This window comes from Sander lucioperca, chromosome 11 (assembly GCF_008315115.2).
Source record: "Sander lucioperca isolate FBNREF2018 chromosome 11, SLUC_FBN_1.2, whole genome shotgun sequence".
Taxonomy (NCBI): domain Eukaryota; kingdom Metazoa; phylum Chordata; class Actinopteri; order Perciformes; family Percidae; genus Sander; species Sander lucioperca.
This window is the reverse complement of record NC_050183.1, coordinates 18,197,398-18,210,085: the sequence shown is the minus strand read 5'-3', so window position 1 is coordinate 18,210,085 and position 12,688 is coordinate 18,197,398. Positions and strand designations below refer to the sequence as shown.

The 12,688-nt window shown below is 40.4% G+C and overlaps 1 protein-coding gene across 1 annotated transcript in view; it reads left to right on the top strand.

Annotated features, from left to right (window-relative positions):
- Window positions 1–3,288: 3,288 nt before the first annotated feature.
- Window positions 3,289–12,688, top strand: part of brinp3a.2 (bone morphogenetic protein/retinoic acid inducible neural-specific 3a, tandem duplicate 2) — a 53,323-nt gene continuing 43,923 nt past the window's right edge. The window contains exon 1 of the mRNA XM_031282402.2: window positions 3,289–4,047. The gene's annotated coding sequence lies outside the window, so the exon portion shown is untranslated. The remainder of the gene's footprint in view (window positions 4,048–12,688) is intronic.

Sequence of the window (12,688 nt, the reverse complement as noted above, 5' to 3'; positions counted from 1 at the left end):
ACAGTTGTTTTATCAATCCTGCAATCCCACTGAATTAGCAAGCCACACTGTTAAGCATTGAAGCTGCCATAGCATGATAAATATCTTGAATGAAAACACTGATTACTATCACAGTATTGCTGTTGTTGCTTTCAGCCGAAAACAAGGTTATCTCACTTTTTATAACACTGCCTCTGGTATCGGCTTAATTCCTCTTCTCATCAGGGTCATCATTAAGCCTCACATTGGCCATTACACAAAGTGTTGTTTATGGTATAATAATTACAATAGTAGGGTGCATTTGGGAACGGGTTATGATATTATGAGAAGTTCCGGTAGATTAAAACATTGACCCTGAGTACCATTAGGTCTTTTTCAGCACCCAGTAAGTGTGTCAGATGGGGCTGTTCTTTTTTGCCGTGTTCAACAAAGGGAAAATAATGATGACTACTACTCGACTTCTTAAAAAGTCAAGAGGGGAAGGAGCACAATTTGCTTTGTGATGAGACAAAACGTTGAATATTCTCCCTAAGCAGTTTAAAAGTCCCTTCTGTTGATGAACCTTTTGTCCTGGGTAATCAGTGATAAGCGTACACCCTAATAAACAGGGTATGATACTGCTGGCGCTGTCTTATATTCTAATACTGAATCTGTAGTGCAGCAATAGATAGAAGGTAACACAAGATAGCTTGAGGTAATCTGTATGAAGTATGAGGCATATTTATCCCCTGCACCAAATAATCCTAGCTGTTTTAAATATAGAATAGATAACTGCTGGTCTGATGGTATTCTGGGGAAATGATAGACGGTGAAATGGAGACAAAATGAATGGGCCCTTAGTTGAACAGACCTAAATTCATTTCACAGGCCCAGTGGAATGGAGTTATCTGAATCAACTGTGCTCTATGGCTGCCTGAGGGATATTGGAGACGGGTAAGGCCAAATTACCGGGGGGTTCAGCTTGTGTGTGACTGTGGAGGAATTGCCTTCAGTTCAGTTCGCTGGAGCCTGACTGTCAGGCATTCTGCTACATTAAGAACTATTAAGATGGAGCACAGAATAGGGTGACAAACGCAAATCCTGTTGTGTGTTAAAGCCACTATTGTAAAAAAAAAAAGTAAAATCAAACAAGCATCTGAGCGAAACCAAACAGCCCCCCCAAAAAGGTTATATCTCTGATTCAGAAATGACTCATCTCTGACATGGACGTTAACTCCTTTTTGTGCAGAACGCTGGCATTAGAAAATGAAGAATGACAGTGAAAAAGGCCAAATGTTACACGTGACACCCTTCTCCCTATTGGAGGAAGATTTTTGCCGCTGTGCAGACAGTCACAGAGCTAAAATGAATGCGTTGCTCTCCAGACACTCCCAGGTCCTCTAATGAGACTGTGCTTAAGGTGTAAATTAGTTACACAGCCTTGCTCATCACAGACACTGGAGCGGCAAATCCACTGGGTTTCTCCAGTTGTACCAGACATGATGGAGATCCATTTCATGAACATCACTCATTAATATGCTAATGGAGGTCATTAATGGTTGATAGCAAAATTAATGGAATCACATTACTTAGCAGGTCATGGCCAAGAAGAAAGGAAAACTGTTTCCTACGAAGGTCCTTTTAAAAAAAAAAAAAGTTGGTTCTGGTGAAGTGCTTTTGTCAAACCAAACACAATCACATAGAGTGGTTAATAATTATTATGTTATGTCTGCTGTTATGTAAGGAGTGCACTCTTGAAAACATTTAAGTAGTTTTTAATCTAAAAGTTAAACTTTGATGATCCCAGGGGCTCCAAACTGTTTGAGGCTGGTTATTCAGCACCATGGACAGCGACCCATCGACAAGCTTTGTATCTACAACAACAACCACAGCGCTGGAAAGGTTTAATATGACTGACAAATGGATTGGGATGGAAGCTATGCTGTTTTGAATATATAGCACATAGATGGATGCATACACTTAAGGAAATGGTTAAATGAATCACATTTTTCTCACGCGTCACTTTTTGCGGCAACGTCATGATCAGAATTGACAGTTGGGAATATAGAACCTAGTCTATGACACACCGAATCTGGCACAAATCTCTGCTGGGACGCGACATAAATCAACGTCAGAACCACGGACAGCTACAGCACAGCACAGCATACTAAATGGACACTGAAATACATGGGGAACTGGGTTAATTAGCACCACACTGAGGCTGCTGTGCCTGAAGAATTCAAAAACCTGATTGCTTTCACAGATTAATTTCTGCTGTTTCTGGGTAGATTTAGTTTCTTTTCTGTAGCCCCAGCAGAGGTGTCATGAGTTAACACATGGCCCATGGACACCACCCACATTGTATTGTATATGATACAGCACCTTAACCCTTCACATTAGTTACATGTCTCAGTGTCTATCAGTATTCATGACATGCTTCTGTCACATGGCACACACTAATTGCCACATATACAACATTTTGCATTTCAAAATTTGATATTTAATGTTCATATACTATTTAGAATTCTCTTTTGTCCCTTGCCATCATGGGTTTAAAACATACTTACCCAGGCAAGTGCACACACCACTGAGGGATTTAACTTGTATGATAAAGACAAAAGACAAAATAATCTGCCTTCCTCACCAGTTCAAATCCTACATGCTCTGGCGTTGATTTGAATCAATGCAGTCCGATATGAAATCAGGTGCCTTAGCATTCACTTTATCAGCACTGGTCCCTGTTACTATAATGTGTCCTGTCATAGTCATTATAAAAAATGCCAGCATCTACTTCATTCACTCAGTGGCTAATGTATCTGCTGCATGGTGACTTTAGCAGAGCTGCCCTTTACAGTGCCACTTAATGACTCATGGCTCATGCATAGGCATGCTCCACAAGACTAAAACCAAAGGGGATTAAGCTTTATGCTCAACACCTTCGCTCTCCTCTTCTTACTAATGTGACAGCTCAGACAGATACGGACTTAAAAGTTGACGTCCTCTCTGGTGGTGCTTTCTTGGGGGGGCGGACTGGACCAGCCAAGCAGTTATGGGGATATTCAGTTACTCCATTGGCCCCTTTATAGATAACTGCGACATTAAAAGAACTATATTAGGGCATAAAGTAAATGACAAGAGTGTCATTCCGTTTAGTGCACACCAGTGCTTTTCATTCAAAGTTAGAAGGAGAGAGCAAAACGCGTGTTATCATTCTCGCCACGTCGCCTACCTTAGTCTTCACTCCTTTGGCAGCTATTACAGAGGGTTACTTGTGTCTTAAACATGTGACTAAGTGAGAGAGGGGCGCAGGGGGGAGCTCAGGCGCCCATGCCTGTTTTCTGCTGCTGGGCGCCTACAGTTTTTTTTTTTTTATTACAGGATCTGGCTCCTCCGCTCCGCTCCACCACACAGAGATGCGGAGTAGGCGGGTCAAGTTAGATAAAAAAAAAAAAACGGCGCCGGGGTGGAATTCTTAACGGGATATTTAACCACCTTCGTGGGGCGACTGTCCGCGTCCCGGTAGCCGCATTCCGTCGCATCTGTCCGACGCAGGACCTCGTCGGATTCTGGCTGAGACAAATGCGCAAATGCGTCTTTTTAATCTTCTAATCGACATCCCCCTTTGCGCTCTTTGAGTCTCTCTCCTCCTCCCCCTCTCTCTCTCCTCCTCCTCTACTCGTCTCTCCTCTTGACTACATCTCCTGCTGGATGATTTCATTTTGTAAAGTCATTATCCCCAGAAAGGTCAAAGCCTATGCTTCTAGGAACTGAATTACACTGGGATAAACCGACTTTTCCCCCCCCCCCCCCCCCCTCCAGCGAAAGTCAAAGTTTCTCACTGGTGTAGAACCGGTCGACGGATTGGTCCGGAGCAGGCTTCCTCGCCGATCACTTTTACCTCTTTTCGGATCCCTGAGTGTGTGTAGGCTACTAGTGTTTTTGGAGTGCTGTTTTTTCTCCGCGGAGTTGCTATTGAACCCTGACAAACCTTGTGAAATGAGTTTACAGTATCGGCAGCTGAGAGCCACCGAGATTCAGCAAGAGAATGGGAAATACTGAGTTAAACTTTATCTGCTGTTCCAAACCGCGGTGAGTTCTTGAAATTATGCATCTGTTTGTCGAATTTGGATGTGTGAATACAAAGTAGAATTCCTAAACATCTTAACAACAAACCTGTGGATATTTACTGCTATTTTATTACGGGAAAATAATAACACACTGACAGTGCATAGCTCTCTCTCTCTCTCTCTCTCTCTCTCTAAAATATGCTGTGTTGTGACATGTGTGCAATGCTTTCCGAGGCTTGACCACAATGCAAACAGAAACTTCCACAGAGACACAAATGCACGCACTCATCTGCACAAACAGGACTACAGACGTGCACATGTATACACACACACACACACACACACACACACACACACACACACACACACACACACACACACACACACACACACACACACACACACACACACACACACACTCACTCACTCACTCACTCACAAAACAATATTCATGCTTTCATGCTTGTCTGTATATACATGAGCACTCAGACTGATCTCCTCCCTCCATCCCACCTTCCCCTTACCAACACTGCCATCCTTTAGCTGCCTTTCCAACAAACAAGACAAATTTCCTTCGGGATAATAAAAATCGATGTTATCTTATCAAACATCTCTAATCTATATTCCTTAGGGTGTATTGGCACTCTAGCCTGTAGAGGATCAGATCTCTCACACTGATGTGTGCGTGGAGCAGGGTTTGCCAAGCACCAGCGAGGCAGAAAACCCAGCTTGCTCTCAGCCTGGAAAAAAATAGAAGAAAAAGTCCCACTGATTTCATAATTATACATTTCACCCTCAAGCGTCACCCTCAACGAAGGCACATGAGTCAGGGCAGCCTTATGGGATCGTCAGTGGAGGCTCTGATAATGAGCCAAATGCCCTTGAAGAAAACAAATACCATTTTAAATGCAATCATACTGGCCCAAGGGTAGGCTGACATAGGTGTTATTTGCAGTATTTTGAAATTAACTTTGTATTAAACCACTATCTTAGAGTGAATAACCCTCTCCAGTGGCAGAAAGTTAGGTTTGTAGCTGAGCTTTATGGAGGAAAAAAACAGTGAATCACTGCTGTAGTTCTCATTGCCACTTGCCAGTGTTAGGCAGAAGTGCCAAAGCCTCAGAGTTTTTATAGGGCCACAACAGGGCCACTGTTCAGCGGTGTCCTCATCTATCCTGGGAGACTGGTGAACCCGACCGTGTCCAGGCCTAAAAGGCATACTGTCTCCTCCTATAATAAGAGAGATTTCTCTCCTTGTATTGCTCACCTGCCCCACAAAAAGAAAGTAGTGACCGGCTTAACACATTTCTACATTTCTAATTGTTATGATGTGCAGCTAGGCTAGACGTATTATGTACTTGTTTTTGAGTGTGTGGATGTGTGTGTTGATGATAATACCAGCTGCCTGTGATGGGCATATACCTCAGAGGGGACAAATTGAGCTTGGAAAAACACACAGCAACTGTGACTGAGCAAAGAGCCATCTATAGGCTTCCAGTCTAATGCCAACAGGAGGAATTACATGCCTGAGAGCACTTCTTGTTCTTATAGTTTAGTGTTGGGTGCCTGATAGGACTGGATGAGGCATCATTCGTAGGTGTGATGGCTGGGGAGAGAATGGGAGAGGAGGGATGGAACCAAATGAAATCTTCCACCCCTCCTCCCACCACTGTAAACAAATCACACAAGGGAATGAAAAGACTGTGGAGTAAATGCAGTTTCAGTTTTATGCAAATGGCTCTCCGTTGCTTGGCTTTGGTGGGATGGTGAAAAGCTAACAATTGTTCAACCTAATGAATGAGGGCCCTTCCTTTGTGAAATACCGCTGCAGTATATTTGATCATAACAGATTTTTGCTGAGAAGAGGGAGTTGGAAAAGGCAGGTAAAAATAAAGTCTGAAATAAGACTATAAGGTGTAGAAAGAAAGGAAGGAAGAAAGAAAAAGAAATAAGCATGAAAAGGGAAAAAAACGATTGACAATGCAGGTTTTGGTGGTATTTCGGGGTCAAGTTTTGCCAGGATCTGCTCAATATCCACAGCCCATTATTTTATGATAATGAGCAAACCGACAAGTTTGACTTCAATCTAAACAGATGGAGAAGAGCAGTTGGAGGGAGAAAATGGAAAAGTAGGAAAAGATGAGAATAAAGCTAAAGAGGGTAAAATCATAAAGAGTGATGAAAAAAAAATAATTTTTCATTGAGGGGTTTGAGACTGACAAGGGCGTTAAAATAGAATATCTCAGATTAAGTGCGACTGGGGCATTAAACCAAAATCCCTCCCTGAGGCAACTGGTAATTGAATGTTGAGTCTCAACATATTCTGTAAAAGCACACACACACACACACACACACACACACACACACACACACACACACACACACTGGACACGATTCTGCTCTTACAGCAAATTTGCAGTCAGTCAGAAAAAGTAATGTGCTCAATTTCATTATGTTTTACACATCAAGTGCAGACTTCTTCTCACTAAAACAGGCAAGCCTCAGGCATTCAACTACCATGGACTGAACCATACACTTGGCATGACAGAAATGACTCACCGTGTAAATGTACGTCAAATAACTCATCCTTAAAATTAATCAAATTATTGCTATGAGAGATCATAGTTAAAGCTGCCTTCAAAAGGAAGTTGTGAGGTTGTTTTTGACATGAGACAAGTTGACAAGTTGAGGATCAAGTGGTATTAAGTCGCAAGAACACTCAAAAACCCCTGGTTCCCTTTCAGGGGATGCTTAATAAATGTATGTTTCCTACTGTATTACATGCCAAGTGCGAAAGGTTGAGCTTTAAAGAAGATGACATGAAAATTACAGTTTGAATGCATTGAATTATTTCTACACTGCCTCTTTTTCAGGGAGAGAAAGTGAGAGACGAACACAATTATGTCTAATTTTCTCCATGTGTGCGTATTCAGGAGGCCAGTGCAGCAGTAGAAGACACTAGCAAAAGAAAAAAGAAAAAGCAAAAAGTGTGAAAGGAAACCGTCCCTTTAATTTATGAGCGACCTCTGTCCCTGTTTGTACAAGGCCACTAGCAGAAGAGGTCTCTTTGTGTGATTTATAGAAACCAAGCTCTCTGTATGTTCTTGGCCACTCGCTGATCTGCAGCCATATAAAAACGTGCAAGTGAGAAGATTACAGTCGGTTAGCTATTAGTAAGGTGACTTTTCCCCTTTTTGATTTCAACTTAAGTTTTTTTATGTACTATAGCTTACGATTATTTGCTACAACACCCTTGCATATTAAAAAAAAATGCACTCTTAATTTTAACTTGTTAAAAGCTACATATTTACACGCATAGAGACCCCCAGCTGAGTAATTGATTGAATCTGCCTCAATAATTAATCTCCTGTTGCTGCCAAAAAGAACGTTCACACACATCCAGTATATTGTATAGTCTGACACACACACACACACACACACACACACACACACACACACACACACACACACACACACACACACACACACACACTTTCTGTCTGTACTTCCATCGTTGTATTGATTGTCAACACTCAAAAGTCAAGGTTTGTTTAGAATTGATTTTAAACAGATGAGAGGCAACTTTTTTGGATCATATTTGTTGTCATCTATGCATAATGATGTGAATTTTTGATTACAGTGTGTGAGGTGACTGGGCTCATTTCTATCATCTGTTATCTACTGTTTTACTTTGTAAATAGCAGTAGAAAGATTAAGTGGGATTTTACAAAGGCATAGTTTTTGATGTGACGTACATTAATGCTCCTTAAATAAAACTAGACACGGAAATAAACTAGGGGTGTACGATTCAGAAAATGTCACGATTCGATTATGATTTTTAGGCTCACGATTCGATTCAATATCGATTTTTGATTCAAAAACGATTCTCGATTCAAAAAACGATTCACAGTATGTAAATGTAGATACTTTTCCCATGTGATTGCAGTAGACATACAATTTAAAAGAAAAGAAATACAACTAATTAAATGTAGTTTGATATTACTTTATATGTCTTCATACAAAAATAAAAACTTTTGCAACTAAAAACTGCAAAAGTGCCAAGCTTTGGCCAGCTTTCAAATACATTTAATTCAAGTATAAAACTGTTAAATAATAAGAGCTTTTACATTTAGCTTTAAAGCGCTGTACTCAGATCAAACAAAAAATACTGCTAAATGTGGAGTACTTCAGCTACCAGGTTGACTGTTGAAATGTGAACTCGACTGGGCACATTGAACTTCCTAAAATTAGGCCCTTTCTTTTTAGAACTGTGGCAACTACAGTCCATTCAACAGAACTTTTGTGATGTGTCAGAATCACATAATGGATACACATTTAGGTGTGTGTGTGTGTGTGTGTGTGTGTGTGTGTGTGTGTGTGTGTGTGTAACCAGTTCCTAGTCCACCACTGGCTGGTATCTGTACATTCTTTTGCAGAAACAGAAGCTGATCTATGTGTTTTGGAGTGAGCATGCTCCGCTGTGCAGTTACGATGTCTCCGGCAGTTGAGAACACTCTCTGACGCAATGGTGGGAGTTTAGAGCATTGAAAGAGAGTGCGTTGGTTGACTGGCACGTTAGGAGGAGGTACTTTAGGTTGTTGTTCGTCCACGTCTTTAATGTTAATCTCTGGGTGATGCCGTACCATGTGAGTTCTCAAGTTTGTGGTGTTGCGCCGAATAAACTACCTCCGCTGCACTCGTTCTTCTTCTGATTATGACAAGAATGCCCAGGCGTCAGTGTGAATTTGACGCAGCGCCATCTGTGGTAATGGCGAGGTAATGTCATTTCAGGACAATAGTGTCAAAACAAGAAAGAAAAATATGATTCGATTTTTGGAATTCTATGAATCGATTTTGAATCTGTAGAGCTTGAATCTTGATTCAAATTCAAATCAATTTTTTTGCACACCCCTAAAATAGACCGTCCCACAATGCATGTTGGGCACTAACGCTGCCCTGTTGATCAGCTGCTTCCATCTCATATGGAGAAAACAGAAATGTTAGACTATTTGGAATTCTGTCTAACATTAGTTTGGAGCAAACATATCTTTAAGCACATAACCCAGAAGCCTTGCATATACTAAACATTGTTTTTATCAGCTTGACACATCAGGGCTTTCACTAATTTTATGATAATTGCTTATTAACATGATTTGGATGAATGATGACATGTTTCAGAAGCCAGCTACAGAAAATGGCTTCTGTTTGGGCTCTCAGAGACTCTTGCTGTAAAACAAGGTTAGATACAATAGATTTTCATATGCTCTATAACCGTGATTGATGTTGACAGTGTTTACACAGCACTCCCTTCCAAGTCTCTAAAGTCCACAACTAGTCTATTTTGTATGTGAGTTTTTTTTAACAATTTGTTCACAAGAGTTCTAACATGGTCTCCTAAAGCGTAAGACATGTCAGTAATGTACATAGGATAACATACAGTACATCTTTTTTCTGTGGATGACATTTGGCAAACAAAGGGGATATATAACTGCTGATATAACACTAGACATATTTGAATCAGTGTAATAACTTTATGGTCATTTCTGTATTTCAGATTTTTTTTTTTCTTTTTCTGATCAGCTCTATCTGTTTCTATCTTTCCAAAAGCGTTACAAATCACTGTTGAAAAATGAATCTGTTTAATGATGTGACAACACTATAGCTAGGGTTAGGTTAGGTTAAGGCACATGTGTCAAACTCAAGGCCCGTGGGCTAAATCTGGCCCCTTGCAGATTTAGATTAACACTTAGGTTAACAATAGATTTTGGCCCGCCTAGTTGTGCGCCAAACCAAAAACACAGGAAAATTACTGTAAGTACATGACATTCAAAGCAGAATTTGGCAGATTTGACGACTTTAAGAAAAAATGCTGTCATTATTTTGCTTGACAATACAATAAGCATGTCCATAGACTTTACATGTCTGGCCCTTGATATGATTCTCTTTTTCCAGTGTGGCCCTTAGAGAAAATGAGTTTGACACCCCTGGGTTAAGGCACAAAAATGACTTGGTTATAGGTTTAGTGGAAGATCGTGGTTTAGGCTAAAATAACTACATAATTAAAGTTGAGCACCTCCCTAGGGTTAGGGTATAACAATGTAAATCTCACTTCCTCCTTTCTTCCTGTCATAATGTTTTGGGGCACTTGCTGAAAAGACTGATGCCATCATTCTTCTTGGAGGACAATCTATATAAGGATGGGCAAGACCATATTGTGGCAAAGAGAGCAGTTCAAAATTCCTTAGATTGTTACATATTGCGTTTTACCAAGGTCTAAAAAAAAGTAGACAATATTTAAATGTCAAAGTAAAGTTGATTTGCAATTATTATAATTATTTTTTCATCATACAGCAGTGGGGTTTAAGGGACCCCAAACAATGAGGAAAGTTTAAGAAAGCTACAGTTTGTGTTTGTCTTCCTATTAAATATGTCCACATATACAGTGTCTCCATGTGCAATATTCTACATCATTAAAGCAGCAGCCCATGTAAATAACAAATGTAAATACGTTCATGTGTTGTGTGGCTTCACTAAACTTATTTACATACAAAGAGGATTATAAGAGATAAAGAATATTGCAGCCAAAATGCAAATCATCGTAGTTGAAGTCAGAATTTACAGCAATAAAAGCAGGAATTATATATATATATATATATATATATATATATATAAAGTTAATCTGCATGAAATTATGGTTCATAGTGTCCACTTACTAAATCTCAATTTAGATTTGAAGACTATAGTTAGGAAATATGTCTTGGGTGGCTGAAGGAATGGATTTTTTGAGAACCTCCCATCAATAAATTTGATCCACAGCTTCTCCAGGAGGCTCAAAAGTAAATCCAGCAACAACACCTACACACTGTATACTATACACACTTTGCGTTGACCTTCCCCACAGCAACCTAGCACTGTTGTTCATGTAGTATTGCTTTGAGGCTTCATGTCTGACGCTCACGCATGCTTGTAGATCGTGTTCATGATTGCGTGTGTAAGCACTTACAAAGGGACATTTTGTCTTTGATGTCTTCTTCCTAGGACATCACGGGAGCTCAAGCTTTGTATTTTTTTGTAAGACAGCCGGATGAGTGCAACTGGCAGTCATATATTATAATTTCACAAGGGCTGTGTTTCACCCTTGGCGCTAGTATGAGAAGTATTGTTGACATTTGTAGGAGGGAAGATAACTGGGTTAATTAGGACCAAAAACCTCATTAGTCAGCACGGAGGGGAAGATGTAAAGTTTATCAGTTCCTGTTTCCCTACTTTGAGGATGGTTTTGGGGTTGGCTCGCAGACAAGTTACAAAGTGGATCCTGTTGAAGAAATTCTAATGAAATGTTTTAATCAAACCCTCCCCCCTTCCTGCAAAGCGTCTCATTTTCTACCATCGTTTTCCTTTAAACACATTCAAAGTGTGAGATACAACAAAAGGAGACTCATTTCAATTTGCATACTTGCAGTGCCAACAAAGAGGATCTGCTGTGGTGAGTGTTCCAATCATGGACACACACGCACACACACACACACACACACACACACACACACACACACACACGGCTCAGGTAGGTGACCGTTACAGCTCTGGCATCCAACAATAAGCGAGCAGATGTTTCGGGCCTGAATGCTCTGTTTTGTGGTGGTCTCCAATGAAAACGGCTGCTAAAATCCTCAAGGAAGATTAGGCTTGGGAGTTCTCACATCTCATCAAGCTTATTGTATCCTCCAAAAGACAGGGCGAGAGTGGAGATTCAACACTGCAGTCAGTACCCAGGCCTATAACTCTGGAGGGAACATGTCATTCTGGCAGTCACACAAAGTTACAGATTACAAAGTACAGCCTGACAGACAAAGACATACATCTATTCATCACAAATGCCACAGGTTGGTAGGAAATGCCAATAAATGAGCTTGTTTCGGATGTTCTTGTTAGAATCAGTCAAATTACATAACTCAAAGCGGCGATCATTTTGATTTCAACTCCATTTCAGTGGAGGACCCAACAAAATATATATATATATATATATATATATATATATATATATATACATACACACACATATATATACATATACATGCACACACATATATATATTTGATGGCAATAATTACACACAGTTGGGTCACTTTTTTCTGTAGAATGCTTTTCCAACTTAGGGGACATAAACTCTGCCATGGGAAAGTGTTTACTGTTGTACCGCTCACCAAAGATACGCCTGTGGGTCAACACATATTCATCGGCCAGCACAGCAGCCTCACTTGGACACTTGACCTTGTGTTCATTAACAGAGGTTGCAACTTAATTGGGCACAGACTGTTTAAACTGCTCTAGAACCACTAAATCACACAATGTCTCAAATGTTATAACACCCGAAGAAGAGCACCAACGATTAAAATGTAATTTCAAATCCCTGGCAAACTCAACATGTGTTTGTTCACCAGTCTTTTCGCAGCCCCTGAAGCGTTGGCGATATGCCTCAGGAACGAGCTCATATGCCTTTAAGACAGCTGATTTTACAGTGTTGTACTCTTTACAGGCTTCAGAAGACAAAGCTGAGTAAGCCTGCTGTGCTTTACCAGTAAAAATGCACTGTAACAACAAAGTTCGCTCCTCATCATGCCAATCTCTTGAATCTGCAATCCGCTCAAACAAACTCTACATCG